This window comes from Betta splendens, chromosome 4, assembly GCF_900634795.4.
Source record: "Betta splendens chromosome 4, fBetSpl5.4, whole genome shotgun sequence".
In the NCBI taxonomy this organism is placed as follows: domain Eukaryota; kingdom Metazoa; phylum Chordata; class Actinopteri; order Anabantiformes; family Osphronemidae; genus Betta; species Betta splendens.
In genome coordinates, this window is record NC_040884.2 from 2,493,446 (window position 1) to 2,512,843 (window position 19,398).

Here is a 19,398-nt window from a genome sequence, read left to right on the forward strand (position 1 = left end):
GCTTTTAAATTCAAAAGTAGCATCTAAAATAGTTCAGTGCAGATGACTCACCAGTAAATGAGAAAAATGGATTTTTCCATTTCCAGCAGTGGTTTTGTGCTCATGGAGGCTCTGACCTCTGTGTCACACACGGGACAATTCCTGAACGGGGCTGGAGGTTGGCAGCCGGCTACACGTGAGAGGTCACGGTTAAATCCAGCAACACAAAGCGCGCACGCACGCACGCACGCACGCACATAAGCAGAAATAAGCAAAGAAGGAAAGGTTGGTAACAAAATAGATCCATTTTAATGCTCTCATTTATTTTATATTTATTATTTTTACCTTTAACCCTTTAATTAGCCTGTTTGTCACTGCCATTATTCATCAGCATCATCATCTAAAACGTCTATTTTACAGAAACACTGCACGCATCAGCGCATTTACAGAAACAGTGGCATCAACCGTTTCTGTTATTAATATTGTGATTATTATTTCTCAGACTCTGCACTAACAACCAGACCCTGGCTGCCAGGTCACACATTCATAATTACATTTTCCCAGGCAATAATGCTGTCAGAGTTGTTAAGGCTTGTGTTCCTCTCCTGTTTATTCTGGCAGATTCGACACTGGGTGAGTTGGTGGTTTCTGTATCATGTACCTGAACTCTAATTATTATACATTTATGAATGCGTGCACTTCAAAACCACACTTGATGAGACTTTTATTACTGGGGTGTTTTACAGTCGCTTGAATTATTTGCCTGCTTGGCTCACAGCCGATGAATGTGACAGTTAGCACAATTTCTGTATTGTTGTGTTAATGACATAATGACCTAAAAGTCTCACTGACAACAAAGTGTTTAGATTTATTAAGTTGATTGAAAGTGAAAAAAAGCCAATGTGTGTGTGTGTGTGTGTGTGTGTGTGTGTGCTTTAAACTTTACCCTGTTTACTGATTAATCTGTCATTCATCACTATCAATTCATCTCCGCCCTGTAAACAGAGATATCAGTGATGGATCACTCTGATTTGTATCAATAGACCAAACTTCATCAATGAGGTCAAACACACTAATGTGGCTCTAGAGTGTGTGCAAACAAGTGTGTGTGTGTGTGTGTGTGTGTGTGTGTGTGTGTGTGTGTGTGTGTGTGTGTGTGTGTGTGTGTGTGTGTGTGTGTGTGTGTGTGTGTGCGTGTGTGCGTGTGTGAGTGAGAGAGAGCGGGGGGTGGTTGCTGATGTAACAGAGTCAGTTTCATCACCCGAGGCATTGATGATGAAGAGGAGGATGAGGAGAAGGAAAGCGACATGAAGGGTCTAAAGTGACGCAGACGCTGGGTGTCAGTTTCCTTCAGTGGCTGCGTGGCTGTGAGTTATGACCACAACTGTGTGATCACTTACACCCACTGCTGCAGAGCCACAGGCTACTGTCCTCTGTGTGTGTGCGTGTGTGTGCGTGTGTGTGTGTGTGTGTGTGTGTGTGTGTGTGTGTGTGTGTGTGTGTGTGTGTGTGTGTGTGTGTGTGTGTGTGTGTTCCACAGTTACACATTTGAATGTGTGGGTGTGTCTGAGGCTCCATCTTTCCCTGGAGACTTTTTGCAGTGATATTAAAGGTATTTAAAATTAAAAAAGGCAAAACATTAGAGTTTTCAAGAATCATGTTTTTACTGCGGTGTTTTTTAATGCTATTAACTGTAATTCCTTGATTTAATCAGATTGAAACTTTATTTTTAGTTAAGAGTGGTAACTGTCATTCTTACTTTAGGTCTAATGTGACTGCTCTAATGTGACTTCTACCACCTGTAACAGGTATGTGGTGTTAGTCATTATCATTACAACACATAACAAGCCAAGGTTATTTATGAAACACAAACTGCTGGAATGATCAAAACGAGCCTCATTCAAACACCTGAATTTTTTCTTTCACAATAAGTGTCAAAAAACAGAACAGGACACACACCTTAAACTTTGTTTTTAGCATGAAGCTAATGGGTTTGTTTAACAAATGTAGCCAAAGCAGCAAAGTTTAACATAACGATGTGTAACAGAACAAAAGCAACACAACGCTGTCATTTAACGACTAAGCTTTTAGCACAAGACAAAATGAGCCACTGTCGGCCGTAAATTGATGTTTGCATATAAAAAAATACAACATAACATTCAATATTTCTTTACACGAGGAGCCGAGCGTAAAAGCTGATGAGGAAAACATATTTTTCAAAACCTTTTTAAAAACATTTGATAATTAAATTTGCAGTCGTTTTTAAAGGCTATTAATTAGTTAAAAATGGAAACATGCTCTCATGAGAAAACGTTGTATTGTACATACACTGACAGTGAATACAGTGAAGCCCCGGACGAGAGAGGGATCCCCCAGAAGAGCAGGTGCAGATGACAGCAGGTTTTCATCAGTAATATTTCAAGGTCTTTTTCTTGCAGACGTTTTCTCCCTCAGAACCTCAGAGCTGTGTCCGGGCCGAGTGAAACCGTCCTTTCACTTCAGTTCAGGTCATTCCAGTTCAGCTTGATTCACTTTAATGCGGTTTGCTTCACCTGGAAATGGCTGGCACTGCTGACACTACCGACAGTAGCCTCTCATTCCCTGTGTAAATGCAGCCGGACTCCGTGTGTGAGCATCAGCTCCATCCCTTCGCTCCCCGCGGCGCGGTGTTCCATCATCAGCATCACCTACAGGCAGAGAAAGAGCCAGTTACTGCGTGTGAGCGGCAGACACGCGGAAAGACAAGGACTCGCTCTCTGTAATCAGACGCCTGTGTAATAAAAAAAGACGGCACGTTCAGGCGTCGGCTTTTGAGGAAAAAGAGAAGAACGAGGCCTTTTTCCTAAACAAGACAACATAAGCTGGTTTCTTTAATAGCTGGTGCTTTTACTCTGCGCACAGGAAATAAATTAATGCTTAATTCATCTAAAATCAGAAAAAAATACAATTACACACTAGAGGAGGTTCTGCAGGAGGATGGGGGGGGTCTGAGTCAAACCAGTGTCCTCGCACACACTCACTGACACACACAGAAAATTCAATCATGTCTCTGCTGCCGCCTCCGGGAAACACACTGTAGAAACCTCACTATGCTGGAAAATCTCCTTTTCCATGTTATTTTACACAGGAGCACCTAAAGCACGCACACACACACACACACACACACAGACCCAAAGATCAGATTTTTCCTTGCTCTCATTGTGTTGCAGATCTCACGCGCCAGCAGCTGATAAGAGATGTGATTTTATACAAGTGTGACAAAAATACATGTTCATAAACGCTTTGAGAGATTGTGACAATAGTCGTTTGTTTGAGGTCGGTATCATTGTGTTACCATGAACCAAATACACTGACAATGAGACTTATTTCTTATTTTAAAGATCCTACTATGGACAAGTACTTAACTGGGTAGGTGAGAGGTGGGTGAGAGGTGGGTGAGAGGTGGGTGCGAGGTGGGTGAGGGACAGAAGCAGCCAGTTCCGCACCTTCATCTGCCTGTTAATGAAGTGTAGGTGGTGACTCTGGCTAATTGAACAGTGGAGATTACAGCGGCCGCCGCCCGTCCTCTGTGGACAGAAGGCCCTGTTCATTAGTCTTTGCCTCCTAATATTCATCCTCTGTAGAACGTGTGGATGCTAATCTGTGCTGAGAGGAGCAGCACCAACTCAGACACTCAGGGTTTGTGATGCAGCCTGCGGCTCATCGCGCTCCACAATGCATCTAATGAACAGGTTTGGGCTCAATGCTGAACATGAACCAGAGGTTGATCTGGGCCACGGCGGCTGCACAGCATCTGCAGAGACACGAGGCTGAAACATCTGCTTCAGTCGCTACTTTATGAACCACAGATAGTAACTTGACATCAGTCACCAGCGCATGCACTAAAGACTGAGGAAAAAGAGTGAGAGTAGAGTCAAAGTCATCGCTTGGTGCTGAAGAGTCCGACCCTTAAATGCTGAACACATCAGTGCACCAACTGATCCATATTCTTCTGTGTCTGCGCATTAGACGAGTGATTGTGGAATCAAAATGACGGCCGTGTGCAAAAGCAGGTTCGATGATTACAGGAGGCCAGCGTCGGTGATGGCGGTGCCTGGTTGCAGCCGCCGGCGTCGCGCGTTCCAGCGCCTTCGCGCTCCGGGACGCTGTCCTTTCTAGTGGTCGGTCTGTGGTGAAGTGCAGGCATGTAATAGCAGCCAGCAGCAGCACGCTGCACCTCCTGCCACAGATAATGAGCCAGGCAGGTGCAAAACCTCGGCTGCATGTTCCTTTCACTGGTTTGAACCCTGGAGGAGGCGTTCGGACCCGTTCTGAGGTCTGGAGGCGGACGGTGCAAACGGAACCCGGCGGAACCGCAGCACGTCTTCATCGGGACCAACTCTAAACGCCACTTTCACAGCCCCCTCCTCCCCCTTTCCCCTCCCCCTCTGCTGCCGTCCAGCTCGCTCCCTCGCTCCCAGTCTCCCACTGTCTCTCTACCTCTCTCGCCCCCTCCCTCGGGGCAGACGTAAACCACGCCTTGAGGCCCTGCTCCCATTGTGTGTCCTCTGCTACTTCTGTTTGGGGCCTTTGTGTGCCGTTAATCAGCCATGGGGCCGTGCTCGGCCCGAGTGTGTGTCGGTGTGTGTGTGTCTGTGTCCCTTGCCCTCATTACGTAGCCACACTGGGAGGCCAGCATGGGAAGTTTCTGCTCCATCCACCCCCGACCCCCGGCTCCATCCCTCGCTTCCTCACCAGGACCTACAGCCCAGTGGCACCGAAACGTAGAGCCGCACCGGTTTCATAACGTGACCGCGCCGCAGATGCAACAATCCTTCATTCACAGTGAGGAACTATTTTTACAACAGGTTGTAAAGAATCTTCACTCACATGAACAAACACAGTGGAAAGCGACGACAAAGACAAAAGTGTGAACATAAACTCAGTCTCACTGACACATGGACAGAAACCTTAGTTGAAGTGTCCGTTGCCCCCCCCCCCCCCCGGCATCACATCCATGATGTATCACCTGTCCCTGTGTGTGCTGCTTCCCGTTGGGGTTTTAGCCACTGGAGCTGACTCGAGGACGACCATTGTCTGTTCGTCGCTCATCTAAAGTCTCCCTCGCTCCCTCTCTCTCTCTCTCGTCTGTTGCTTCATGGCTTTTCTCAGATTTCACCCAGGGACACCTCTCACTCCCCCCTGTCACTCCTTCCTGTCTGAATTATCAGCACAGTTCACAGTTCAGCTGGTCACCCGTCCTACCAGGACACAGTGAGCTGCAGAACTTTTCAAATAGTGTGAAATATGTTTACATTTTGGTCAATGCCAGAAATCATTACAGGCGGTGAGAAGCTGGATGAAACAGGAAATCATTATCATTGTTTATTGCCCAAACACAGACTCTGTAACTTGGCAACAGTTTTGAAAACTGAATTGGTTTGATGAAACCCCAATGCCCTTGAAGGCGCTGATCAATCGCCTCATCGCCGAAAGTGATATAACAACAGCCCCATAAACCGCTGTGAAGGATTTGCTTTTGATAGCGCTGACAAAGCCACTGTGACCTTAAGATCTCAATTAAATCTCAACAGTTCGGAGCAGGGAGGAAACTATGTGAGAGAGAGAGGAGTGAAATGGATGATAATTAGCTTCCCTGACCATAATCCCCTGAACAACCTTCACTCATACAGGTGTTCACCAAATCCAATTAACAAAGGAGGAGCACCAGAATAGCACGTGTGCGTGTGCAGATACTGTCACACTGTTCACACGAAGGACTGCATGTGAAGAACGCCACGGATACGACAACAGCGTGTTTACACAACTCAACAAAAACACGCCTGTGTTGCTAAAGCCGTGTGTTTGTGGCAGAGGAGCAGCTGTGACGGAGCTTCAGCTCAGTGCACGGCTAATGACCTCAGTAAGACGTCTCGGCCCTTTGTGGCCGCGTGCACATGGCTTTCACTACGCAGGTCCAGATACTGTGTACAGTAGATCCCGTATGTGCCGTGTGGTATTGTACCGTCCTCATCCCCTGATCCTCTGTATGGTTAACAGCCCACAGGGCTCTGAAGGGGCTTTCGCAGCTTATTCAAACCCGTGCACTTTTCCCGCACGCGTCTGTTGGTTTAGCTCACGGTGACGTTCAGGTAGAGACCTGGTCCGAAAACAAAGGCAGAGATTAAAACGCAGTCGACGGGCGGGTGTTCGACTGTAACGAGCGCGTGCAAAGGAAGAAGGATCTGGTCATTAATGTGAGTGATCACAATCTAAAACTACTCTACTACTTATGAATTTAAGCCCAAACTTCTGTCACACTTTAAAGAGCGATCACCAGCGCTGGTCTATACAACTTCACCAGTTACTCTCCAGACGACGGCCCAGCACAGCTTCTCTAGGGGACACTGAAAGTTTAGCTTCACAGGCGTAAACAAGTTTCCTGTAGGTGCTGTGCGTGCTTTGTTCAGTTCCAGAGGAGGACGCTTTGAGGAGAGTACAGAGCTTCATTCCCTCCAAACTTCTAATGGAGGTTTGATTAGCAAGCATGTAATGTACTTTAGCCCCACGGCTGGAGACGTGGAGGGAGGAAGAGGAGGAGGGGGAAAGGAGGCGAGGATGGAGGGAGAGGTATGGCAGGAAGGAGGAGGAGGAGGAGGAGGAGGAGCGCATACAGGCTGCCCTCTCAGCAGACCCCTCATCTCCCCGCTTCCACTCCTTTTTAGAGCAGGACACAAAGTTCCCCCCACTCCAAAGCTCATCATCATCATCATCCTCGCTGGCTTCCCACACGCACTAAAGCCCAACGCCACCTCCCTCCCACAGCAGCACCATGCTGTGTAAGCGGCGGTGTGGGTGGGGTAGGCCGGGCCGGGGTTGGAGGTCACCGCCAGCAGGAAGAGCTTTTTTTGTTGTTGTTGCCCACCCCCACCAGCATGCTGCATGTCTGCATGCAGGAAGTTGTTTGTGCACAGACACAATGCTAGTTTATGTGGCTCCAGCAGGGAAAAGTCGGCCGTGCTGTACCTGCTGCTTTCAGGGTTAAAGGTTAGAGAAAATGTTGAGGTAGCGTCAGCGTGTTGCATTCACTGGCATGAGCTACGGGTCGGTACAAAAGAGCTTTAGTGACAGGAATGGACATAACAGCCACCGTATTTTCTATTTTTGCTTTTAGATTTGAAACCAATAATAGTTGTAGTAAAAATGATAAATGACTCCATGCGGTGATTTCACTTCTTAAACTGAACCACTCTCTGAAGCTCCTCAGTCCCAACAATTAAATGAAATGTCCCTTTAAAGCTCATTTAACACATGAACAACCCTTCCTCCCTCCTCCCAGCGCATCGGCGGCCGTTCTGGCTGTTCTGGCTGTCGGCTCAGGGTGTGAGCAGAACAGGCCCGCTGGCCTTCAGGGCTCAGCCTAATCACTCCGGACCCAAACCCGTCAGGGAATTAAACCTGCAAAACCAAACAGTCACTGTGGGAGCTGTCCGGCATCTGCTGGAGCCACTCAGACGGTGCTGAGGGGAAGAACAGCATGTGTGTGTGGAGCAGAATCAAATGCAGACGCGGCTCACATTATGAGTGTGATGCTTCAAAGATATTGTCCCTAAGATGCTGTCTGACAGGTGATAATTCTGCCCTGTGTTTATTATTGAGGCTCCTGGAGTCAAGTAGATTTAAAACGTTCGAAGCGAGCGATCTTCAGCCACGCAGACCCAAACTGTGTATTAACCGTGTGCTGCTGCTGTGTGAACAGGCCCACTCTGACAGCATGAAGGAGCTTTGGCAGCGAGAGGCCAAGAGTCCGTCTGAGACGCGGCTGAAACTACATTAAAGCTCTTCTCCACATTTCAGAGTACAGTAGTGCGTTAACTTAGAAATTAATGGGGATTTTGTGGTGTTTAAAGTACAGTAGCTTGTTAACTCCGGTATCTGTTAAGCCACACAGGGCCCCTCTCCACTCTGCCTCTCTCCAGATGCCCTCATTAATTTTAGATTGGCTCTAAATGAGTCTCCTTCATCGTGGCAGAGGTTTTCTAAATTAGATTCATTTATATTTAAATTGTGAAACAGGCGTGGTTAATGAGAGAATCGTTATTTGGGGGTTATTTCAGATGGGCTGATAGTTGGGCAGCTCAGTACTGTGTGAACTGAAGCCACCAGAGGAGGCACACAGCACAGTTTGGTCTGCTAATTTTCTCGGGCTAATATTTGAATATATCTATCGATGGGATTTCAAAATAAAAGGCTTTCTGAGTGAAAACTAGTGGATTAGTTTCCAGTGAGGCCATTTTAGCAGCTGAAGCAGCAATGACAGGTCCAGATGAAGAAAAGCAGGATGAACAGCTGAGTTTCTCCAAAATCATTTTGTCATTTGAAATGTTGCACAAACTGTGTGTTGTGCAGCGCTTACTGACGCGAGGACACGCTGCCTTCACGGTTGTCTGTCCACAACTCATGTTTATTTCCATTAACACCCCGTCAGATGCTCTTAATGTGAAGGTGTTGCCTTTAGCACATCTGTGTACTTCTTCACGCCACAAGCGCCAAAAGCAACGGTTCCGAGCCTCGTGTCGACTGCAGGTGCCTCTGGAAACGCGTGCTGCCCCAACGAAGCAGCAGGAGCAGCACATGGACGGAGAGACGAGACGAGCCCACGCGTCCATCGTCCTGGAATCACAGCGTTGTACAGAGAGCATCTCCTGGAGCCGCCCCAGCTTCTCCCCACCAGGAATCTCACCGTTAGGAATCGAAGTGCCGGGCGTTTAAGACCCGAGGAATGCTATTGTTCTGGTCACAGCTGGCCCGGCTGCTGCTGCCACTGTATGCGTGTGTGCGTGCGTGTGTGCATGTGTGTGTGTGTGTGTGTGTGTGTGTGTGTGTGTGTGTGTGTGGGAGAGAGAGATGAGATGTGTGTGTGCATGTGTGCGTGTGTGTGTGTGTGTGTGTGTGTGTGTGGGAGAGAGATATGAGCTGTATGCGCGTGTGTGTGTGTGTGTGTGTGTGTGTGTGTGTGTGTGTGTGTGTGTGTGTGTGTGTGTGCGTGTGTGCATGTGTGTGTGTGTGTGTGTGTGTGTGTGTGTGTGTGTGTGGGAGAGAGAGATGAGATGTGTGTGTGCATGTGTGCGTGTGTGTGTGTGTGGGTGTGTGTGTGTGTGTGTGGGAGAGAGATGTGAGATGTATGCGCGTGTGTGTGTGTGTGTGTGTGTGTGCGTGGGAGAGAGAGATTAGATGAGTGTGTGTGTGTGTGTGCGTGTGTGCATGTGTGTGTGTGTGTGTATGCGTGCGTGCGTGCGAGTGTGTGTGCGTGTGCGTGCATGTGCATGCGTGTGTGCGTGCGTGTGTGCGTGCGTGCGTGCGAGTGCGTGTGATGAAGGGGGAGGTGGAGGAAGGAGGGTGGAGAGTCCAAGGTGTGAAAACGACGTCTTTACGCGTCTCCAGGAGTTGGTGACAAAGCCGGACGCAGTTGACAGCGAGTCGCCACATTCCTCGGACCCAGACGGCTGCGGAGCTCAGCCCACGAGCAGCACAGGTCCCACCTCACGTCTGTGTCTCAGGGTTTGGACCGACGCACGCTGGGAGCTGAAACTCCGCCGCAGAGACGAAGGAGGGCGCCGAAAACTCTCCTGAGGCATCAAACGTGTGTCGTTTGTTTCATGGTCCTGTTGTTGATTAAACTGCAACCATTCTTTCCGGGGTTCGAACGCGTGAATAAGAAACGCGGGCCTTTGTAATGACTCCTTAAGCTGCCTTTGATGTTCTATGACGCCATGAGAGGAGAACCTTCTCTCATGTCTTTTACCACATGAAGCATTTTTTCTATATGACACATTCACCAGGAGGGAAGCAACAGTAGGCGGCGGCGCTCCTCTCTCGCCCCCCTTCATATCTGCCTCTCTCTCTAGTAATTACCATCCAGCTGCTTGGAGGAACAATGCTGGGCTCTCTGCCAGACGCTGACTTCATACACTCTGTGCCACGCTCAATTTGGAGCGCAGCGGAAGCTGGGCAGGACTGGCAGCCTGCGGCATCGCTGTGTCTCTGTGGGACTCGCCGCGTGAGGGCGCGTTCTGGACCTACCGCTTCCCATGAGCCACCGGTTCAGGTCCGGGTTAGGTCCGGTTCTGGTCCGGTTCTGGTCTGGTTCAGGTCCGGTTCAGGTCCAGTTCTGGTCCGGTTCTGGTCCGGTTCACCTCCGGTTCACGTCCGGTTCACGTCTGCTTTACACCCGGTTCAGGTCCGGTCAACGTCCCGGCGTCTCCGTCAGGCCGCTCCGCCGTCACGTCGCTGGAAGAGAATGAATGAGAGTGAATGGAACCCTCGTTGAGGACGAGCCTCCGTGTCCGGCTCTGTGTTTGGTGATGGCTGACGCTCAGCACCACCACATACGATGTGTTCAGTGTCCGTAGCACAGGTGAGGCTGGAATCACAGGAGGTTTGGTGAAACGCTCGGCCTCGGCGAGAGGTCAGAGTTCACAGCGAATCCCTGCGCACCCGCAGAATTCAACAAGTTGTTACCAGGCAACGAGCGGCCGCACTTCAGCCCAGGAACCACTTTTTTCCGTTTCCACTTGTTGCACCGCAATAAAGTTCAGCAGTGGAAAGTTGAACCTCAGCCTTTGGTGCTGCGTTAATCTGCTGTGGAGCTCGGCTAAAACTAACGCGGCAGCAAATCCAATAGGCGACATCTGAATATGAAGAAGTCCCTCATTATACGGGTCAAAGGAAGCTATTGTTGCCGTGCCCCCGCACCCCCTCCCCCAGCACACACAAACAGAGGATTTGGAGAAGAGATGAGGGCGAACTCAGATAAAATCACCCTCCTCCCCAGCAGTGACTGTATACTGGTGTACACGTACACAAACACGTACCCCCCCAGTACAACCCAGTTCTGCCTCCTCCGGCACAATGAGGACCTGTTTGGGTTCAGAGCGCAGCCACCCCAACCTAAAAAAGCAAGTGTGGCTCCTACTGTTTTAGACAGAGGGGCATTTAAGAGCAGAGACAAACAGCAACAGTTGCTAATTGTTGTGTAACAGCTCGACACAGCGTTAAAGTAAAAAGTCGTGAAGTTCTTTCACAGTCGTACAATTCAGCTGGAACGGGCTGGTTTTAATCTGCGACAAAGCTCTTTATTCTGTCACTCACACAAGCAATGGGTCTGAGTCTTTCATTCTAAACTCGGATCTTTGTTGTTCACTGAATAATAATTTAATTATATGAATGAACCCGGGTTTTGTTTTATTCATGACCTTGATCTCTGTCTTCCCTTTCACCCTGTTACTCACATATCAATGCTGCACCGTAGTAGAACACTGGTGTGTTGGATGGAAAAAGCACCACGTACAGATCAGACGGAGCCGCCTTCGGACGCTGGCTCTGATCCTCACCTCCAACGTGCTCCTCATTGAGACCAGTGGCAGAGCTGGTTCAGGGATCAGGCTGAGGCCGCGCATGGTGACAGAGGCCAAAGCAAACAGAGGCGCGGTTCTGGTTCCGCACCGACGGAGCCGCGTCGCAGGGAGAAGGAACTGGAACTCAACCTCTTTTACAAGGCTCTAATTTCCTTTTCTGATTTCTAAGGAGGTGTTGATAAATCAACTCTATGTTTATTACTGAGGTCACAGTGAGAGCTGGAGTCAGTGAGTTATGGTTTGATTTAATATGAAGCCCTATAGAGTACTTTAGTTGCTTGTAGCACATAAAATGCATGCGCATTCATTTCTGCATTTGAAAGTGAGCTGGTGCTAACGTGTGGGGGTCCATGTCTGAGCGTTCCTAGCAGCGGGGCCCCAACCCGGGCCCCCCACTGCGTCCAGGGGGATTGTGGGTAGCCGGGAAAGGGTCTGGATTCGGGCTTTGTTTGCCTCTGTGTGCTGACATCACTGTGCTGATGGCACCAAATCCCCCATTCTACTGCGCACAGCACTTTCTATACAAAACACCAACACACACGCACACACACACACACACACATACACACACACACACACACACACACACACACACACGCTGCAGAGGTCGAGTTATGCCAACTTGGCCAAAAAAATTGCCTTCTCTTTTTAACACGCATGCAGACGTCCATGTTTGCATACGTGTCCAACATGGAGTGAAGCCGAATCTTCATGTTTGTAGTCGTTTTCATTCGTCTGCAGGAATTTCAAATTTAAAAATGATAAAGCTCCACCTGTTGATAAAACATTACACATCGACAGCTACAAGTTTAATGATTGACTTAATTACAGTTAACTCCTTAAGGTTACTTTTCCAGCGTACAGTCCAACACATTCTGATGCACATTCACCACATCTACTGTTTATCATCTACTTCATCTTCATTGCGTCTGTGCATTGAGACTCGACCGCCTCCCCAGCGCTGCATCGCTTCCATCAGCCACTTGTGTTTGCTGATGAGCTCAGCTGTCTGATTATCTGCGGTTAAACGTTAACTGGAGTCTCTCTGCTCCTTTGGTATGTATGGAGCTCAGGGAGGCCTCTTCTCTTCTCCAGCCTGGAGGCTCAAGGCTTGTTTGGTTTTTACGTGAACTGTTAATTGGGACAGAGCCAGCACTCGAAGCCTCACTTCTAAAACTCTGTCTCCTGCTGTCAGATCCCTCAGGAAAAAAGAGCTGTAGGTAGAAACAGACACTGAGCTCTGTAGAACAGTCTACTAGAGTCTGTATGAATCAGAAAACAGGCCACACTACCGCACGGTGCACCTGAGTGACTACATTACCCAGGATGCTCCTCGGCAACCAGAGAGCCTGTAATGTTTACGGGGGAAACTTTTTAATAAACTTTTAATGACCACTCCAACTGCACGTCCTGTCTCCTACCCAGCTGCTCTGCACACACAGAGGCTCCTGTCAGGCCCAACTAAGCAGAGTGGCTGGCGGAGCAGCGCTTGGATTGGCTGGACAGGGGTTGCCGAGGGTTACGGCGAATTTGGTGGACCACCTGCTGAGCTCGGCCGCCAACTGACTGAAAACATTTACATCAGAAACCACCCAGGATCGACAGGGAAAAAAGGAAGGAGGCCGTTTGTAAGGAAGTTTGTTCTGTCTGTTTATTTTACAAAAATCATCAACATTCATTTCCCTTTTCGTCACTGCAGTTAAAAGCCTCTGAATTCATGTGATTATTATAAGAGTACTGGTGTTTGAACAGACAGCAGTGTTTTAACACATAGGTCGTAATTCCTGTCGCCTGTTGTTTTACAGACCGCAGTGACTTTTACAACCTGTTTTACAACTGCTGCACCTGTAGCTGCACTGACCTCAGCGTTGGCCTGTTGTCTGGGCTGATGGGCTCTGACTACGACTCAAAGATGCTGATGGGTTTTATATACGACTCAAAGATGCTGATGGGCTCTGACTACGACTCAAAGATGCTGATGGGTTTTATATACGACTCAAAGATGCTGATGGGCTCTGACTACGACTCAAAGATGCTGATGGGTTTTATATACGACTCAAAGATGCTGATGGGTTTTATATACGACTCAAAGATGCTGATGGGTTTTATATACGACTCAAAGATGCTGATGGGCTCTGACTACAACTCAAAGATGCTTTCAGGAACACGTTTGTTGATGGGTGGATTCTTCCATGTCTTTACGCATGTTTACTTATGCACATGTCAACACCAGGCAAACACAGTTACAAGCTGCATGTTTCTCTGCTTTTACATAGAAACAACCCAACTAAGTTTGATTCAGCTTCACTTTCACAAGCTTAAATATTCATCGGTCACAAAACTAAGCACTGACCAAACACGTTGCTAAGGCTCTCATTTGTACTGTGTTTTTGCGACTTTCACTTTTGCTGGAAAATAAAATTGTATTAAAGGATTTTAACTCACAGGTAAAAGGAGCTGTATCACTGCTTAGCTTTGGTTTTCCAGAAACACACTGGAGACTGTGAAGCACAAAAGAAGCAGCAGCCACTGGGGTGTAGGTTTTCTAATCATCATATTAAAAGGAATGGAAATGAACATCGGAGTAAGTGAACTGCAAAATACCCAATTATATCACAGACTAAATCTAAGTCATATCTCTGATAATCAGCTTAATTTCAGTCCATGAGATTGAAAAAGTTCTGAGTCCAGGGCTGTTTTAGATGCAGGGCTTTGGAGTGGCCCCTGCCCCTGCAAAAACATCCAGTCCCCCTCCTCACCCCCTCGTGTAAGGGCCCAGACCCATACGGGGGTCCCCTCAACACCCCTGCTCCCTCAGGTCCTGTATGTACGAGGGGAGGCGGGGGGTCACTCTGACCCGCAAACTGACCTCCTCAAACTTCAAACTGAATGCTTCTGGCAGTTACCACGACGACAGAGCTCTCCAAGCCTTATCCTACTTACTGAGACGAGACGAGGAGGAGGAGGAGGAGAGGAGGAGTGAGAAAGGAAAGAAAGAGGAGAGGGTGAGAGAGAACGGTGTGGACAGAGGGAGGCAGGGGGGGAGAGGGGGGCGGCAGAGGGAGGGCAGCCAGGCAGAAAGCGAGAGTTGCTGCTGTTGCATCTCTGTGTTTTTCATGAGTAGACATTTTACTGGGAGATTATTCACAGTCTGGTATTTAGCCTTATTAGGCCACTGCTCCCAGTTCGCCCCCTCCCCTCACACGCAGCCACGCGGAGGCCGTTAGCGCGTTCGGATCTGATTTGTTACGGACATATTTTGTGCTTACAATAAAGTTGGGGAACTGTGATAGTAACCATCATCTCCAGGCGAGCTGCTGTGTGTGCTGTGTTTAAGTTTCTACCAAACAGCAGCAGAAACCTTAAACGCTGCACTGTTTCAACTCTTCATCACGACACAGAGCATTTTGCTATTTAGACGAAAATTGAAAAAAAATGCTTTAAATCTGCCGGAAGACACCAGTGTCTGTAATTTCAGCTCATTATGTAGAAGCAAAGCTATTTTACTGAACTGTCCTTTGAACGAAGACACAGATTTAAGATAAGTCTTTAATTATAGCTGAATTAAGTGACTCCTTAGATAGAAAACACTCCTGTTGTTCTGTGAACAGGAAATTGCCTTGAGCTCGAGCTAACGTTCCCGTTCCTGTGTTCTGCTGCTTTGCTGCATCGCATGAAGCTGATTCTTCACGAGCTGTAAACCACCTCATACAGAATGTGGCGTTTATGGGTTAACAGCTTCCTGTAGAGGCGCTTCTCCGCGCTGCTAAAGATCCTGTTGGTCTGTTAGAAGACGCGGCCAGAGGGCCCTTCACGCACAGCATGGATGCTGCCTGGATGTGTGTGAGGGCTCCGAGGGACCCGAGCGTCGTTAGCGTCGCTAGCGTTGTCAGCGTCATCAGCGTCGTCAGCGTCGTTAGCGCCGTCAGCGTCGTTAGCGTCGTCAGCGTCGTTAGCGTCGTCAGCGTCGTCAGCATCGTGTGAGTCATGTGAGTCGTACGTCTTTGACTCCATGGGAAGAGCAGTTCACAGAGACGTGACAGAAGATGACTAAAAATCAATAGTGTCCACGCTTGTGTCCTGGGGCAAACGGTCCCGGGCCCCGAGCACGAAGGTCTGGCTCCTCTTAATCCCTATCAGCAGCCTCACCTGGCTCATTCCCAAGGCCACAGGCTCGGTGGGTTCTGCTTCGGCCCAGTCAGGCCCGGCCCCTAAGGTCCAGGTTGTGGGGGGCTGGTTTCGGTGGGGTCCAGTTCTGCTTTATTGTGTCCTCTCCTGTAGCTTCATTTCCTGGCTTGTTCAGCTGCGTCTGTCCTTTGTGTGTAGTCCTCCTCTGTAGTCCGTGTGGATTCGTTTCCTTTTTTATGGGAAAACGTTCAAACTAATTCAGTTTAAACAGAATGAAACGTCCCTTCAGCGCGAGGATGCTAATAGACTCCTTTAGAAACGCTCACCTCCATTAACGTGAAACTGACGCCCAACAATCAGCTGCAGATCTCCAAATCAAATTCCCCAGTTTTCTTTTCAAGACGCGTCTTCTCATCACAGTCAAAGGATTCACGAAGTTTATGAGTGTAACTTTTAATATGCGGCGTCTCTCACCCTCTAACGGCGCCGTTACATAAAGGAGTGTTTTCTGCTCACATCTGTCCTGTTGAATAAACTGGTTCATGCGAGCAGAAATCAATAACCTCTTTGCGTGATATTCTCCTATGCTCAGACACAGATCCTTCCCGTCCCCTTTGATGGTTCTGTTCAGTTCTGTTTTTTCCTTCTCATACATGGTCCAGAAGCATATTTGTGTGATGTGCTTTGTTTCTGTCCCAGTCTCCTCACACTTTCCTAAAACTTGTAGCATCAGAGTTAAGGAAGTATTGAGTTAATTATTCTTGTTGATCCTAAAGAGACTGAACCATCATCCAAAGCAATGACACGACAGCCTGTGTCTCTTTCAGCTCTGTGGCTTCACTGCTCCTGTCAGTCCTATTTCCTCTCAACCTTTCCATTAGCTCCCTGTGTCTCCATGATTCATCTGTAGACACATCTGCGTCCCTAATATTCCACAGAGAACATTGCTTTAGTGGAAATCACACATTCTCTCTGATGCAATTCTTGGCTCGGTGATGTCATGTCTTTCCTGAAACTAGAATAGATTTAATTTGTACTATTCTCCTTGTGTCAAACCAGTTCATATCAGTTTTAACTGGATTGTCTTCACTTATTTTTGTTGCTTATGTTTGAGTATTTTTAAATTAAAAGGTAAACGTGGCTTCATTTGAATCTACAGGTAACATTGGGTTGATAACAATCTTTTTTTACCATTGCAGGTCTAAACGTGACGGCTTCTTCTGCTAAGCTATTTAACGGAGGGTCCCAGCATCACTGTAATCCGCTGTGCTGTGTCCTGTGGGGTCACAGTGGGAGGCGCGATGTTCACGCTGGAGCAGCAGCTGTGAACGTGAAGCGAGGCTGCAGCCCAGCGCTCCTCGAACCCTCCCTCAGGCCGATGGCTCCGTCGCTCGCTAAATCGGTAAATGATCCTGGCTGTCATTTAATCAATATGAACAGGCAGCAGCTGTCGCGCATCATCTCCTCCCTCGGGGCTCGTTGTCAAGACGCAGCGGATGAAACGCCGTCGTGTTGGCATTTTATCAGGCCTTTATTGTGACGACCAGGTTAAATAAAAGAGAGGGAGGATGAATTATGTTAAATTATATATGAATGAACTAAAATTATTATATTTCTCCGGCCAAACAACAGCTTTCTGTTTAAAGCAATTAATTATCAGAGCAGTTCATTAAAAACAACGTACGCCATTGAAATTGAAAGCATAAATATTTGTATTATTATACTATTATGAGAACAACTTTGTCCTAGAGTGAATAATGATGATTACAAGGGACATTAACAAATGTATGTGTGTTCTAGGTCCATTCAGACAAAAAACAGCCCATGACAAAGGTGGATGGTTGATGAACACAAGTGCAGGATTTCTCTCCTCTGTTGTTTCTGTCCTCCTCTCCTCTCCCCTGTCCTTCCTGTCCTCTGTCCTCATCGCCTCTGTCCCTCCTGTCCTCTGGTCTCCTCTCCCCTGTCCTTCCTGTCCTCTGTCCTCATCGCCTCTGTCCCTCCTGTCCTCTGGTCTCCTCTCCTCTGTCCTTCCTGTCCTCTGTCCTTCCTGTCCTCTGGTCTCCTCTCCTCTGTCCTTCCTCTCCTCTGTCCTTCCTCTCCTCTGTCCTTCCTGTCCTCTGTCCCTCCTGTCCTCTGGTCTCCTCTCCTCTGTCCTTCCTGTCCTCTGTCCTTCCTGTCCTCTGTCCTCATCGCCTCTGTCCCTCCTGTCCTCTGGTCTCCTCTCCTCTGTCCTTCCTCTCCTCTGTCCTTCCTGTCCTCTGGTCTCCTCTCCTCTGTCCTTCCTCTCCTCTGTCCTTCCTGTCCTCTGCTCTCCTCTCCTCTGTCCTTCCTGTCCTCTGTCCTTCCTGTCCTCTGCTCTCCTCTCCTCTGTCCTTCCTGTCCTCTGTCCTTCCTGTCCTCTGGTCTCCTCTCCTCTGTCCTTCCTCTCCTCTGTCCTCTGGTCTCCTCTCCTCTGTCCTTCCTGTCCTCTGCTCTCCTCTCCTCTGTCCTCCTCCGGTCTCCTATTCTTTCTTCCCTAACGTGAGACAGTGAAATCTCATCCAGCCACTCCGCCTGCTCTTATAGCCAGCAGGGAGGACATGTCATTTCACTCGTGTGTGCGTGTCCCTTACACACAATGACGAGAGCAGCGGGAGGAGGCGGGTGGGGAGGGTGACAGGGCTCTGATCTCTCAGATAGGGAGATAGCCACCTGATTCAAATGGCTCGCTTGTTCCCGGCAGTCACTTGATCGGCGTGTGAACTGACTCCTCTCTTATTTACAATCAAATGCTGCAGCACTGACCTGCCCAACCCAACCCAGGCCGACCCGTCTCCCTCTCTCTGCCCTATATTTGCCATGCCCCCCCCCCCCCCCCCACACACACACACACATACAGGTGGACTCAGAAACACTGTGATGGGAACTACTACAGATGAGCCTCAGTGAGGAAATATCGGTGATCTTGCATTTGGCTCCTCCTCCTCCCCTGTTGCATATTACGGTCACTTCTTTACTGATGCACGGTCGGACACAGCTACGGTGCCGACTCACGTAGGTGAAGCACATCCAGGATGGACACTGGATGATGCCAACATTGGCTCCAGCTGCTCACGCTTCTGTGATAAAGAATCCAATTTATAGACGCTCAAAGCAAAAATGATACCAGCGTTCATTTAATTAAGGTTTAGATTGTTTGGGAAAGATGAATATTTGGTCATTGATTCCAGTCCCACCTTATGATGCACCATACACTGCATATTGAGTAGGAGACAGGCCAGTCACACGCTCACTCCCATTGTATTGTATGCAGTTTATGGTGAGTCTACACACACTGAGTGAGCGCCTGTGGCTTCACACACGCTGCTGCAAACAGGCCGGCTGAATCGTTTCATGCAGTAGATGAAGTTCATCAGATGCATCAGTTCTTTGCAGCAGATGCGGTGGATCCGTTCTCACATCATCACGACACTGTAACGTTGACGGTTTTTCAGCCTTTTGCTGCTTTATTCTTAAGTTTCAGTGTGTTGGACTTTAACGTCTTTTAGTTGGTGGCTGGTCAGTGTAAACAGTAAAAAACTCCACTTCTCTCTAAATCGAGTTTGAACATGTTTTGCACAGAAATGCTGTGATATGTATCCACAGTTTTAGAAATCTAAACTATCCTCAATGTAGAAAAGTGAAGTCATCCTTCGTGGGTCATAACAAATATCCATTTGAAATTCCTTCAAATGTGCCTCAGCCTGAGTCAGGAAGGAACAACTCATGTCTGGTGCATCTGTCTGTCCGTCTGTAACTGTCCTGTGTGATTATCTCTCCCAGTTGGCCCCGAGGGGACACCCACACTGAAAGAGGCCACTCTTCCATTCAACAACAGCTTCTGTCAGAGATACAGAGAGAGGGAGACCTCAGA

At 48.4% G+C, this 19,398-nt stretch overlaps 1 protein-coding gene across 3 annotated transcripts in view; it reads right to left on the reverse strand.

The window, feature by feature from the left end:
• Positions 1 to 281: 281 nt before the first annotated feature.
• LOC114853799 (transcription factor Sox-2-like) overlaps positions 282 to 19,398 on the reverse strand; it is a 191,967-nt gene continuing 172,850 nt past the window's right edge. For 2 of the 3 annotated variants that reach the window (XR_005897662.2, XR_005897661.2), the window contains 2 exons: positions 10,042 to 10,248; positions 282 to 2,666 (listed from right to left, as the gene is read on the reverse strand). The gene's annotated coding sequence lies outside the window, so the exon portion shown is untranslated. The remainder of the gene's footprint in view (positions 2,667 to 10,041; positions 10,249 to 19,398) is intronic. The other variant, XR_008694626.1, reaches the window with a different exon arrangement.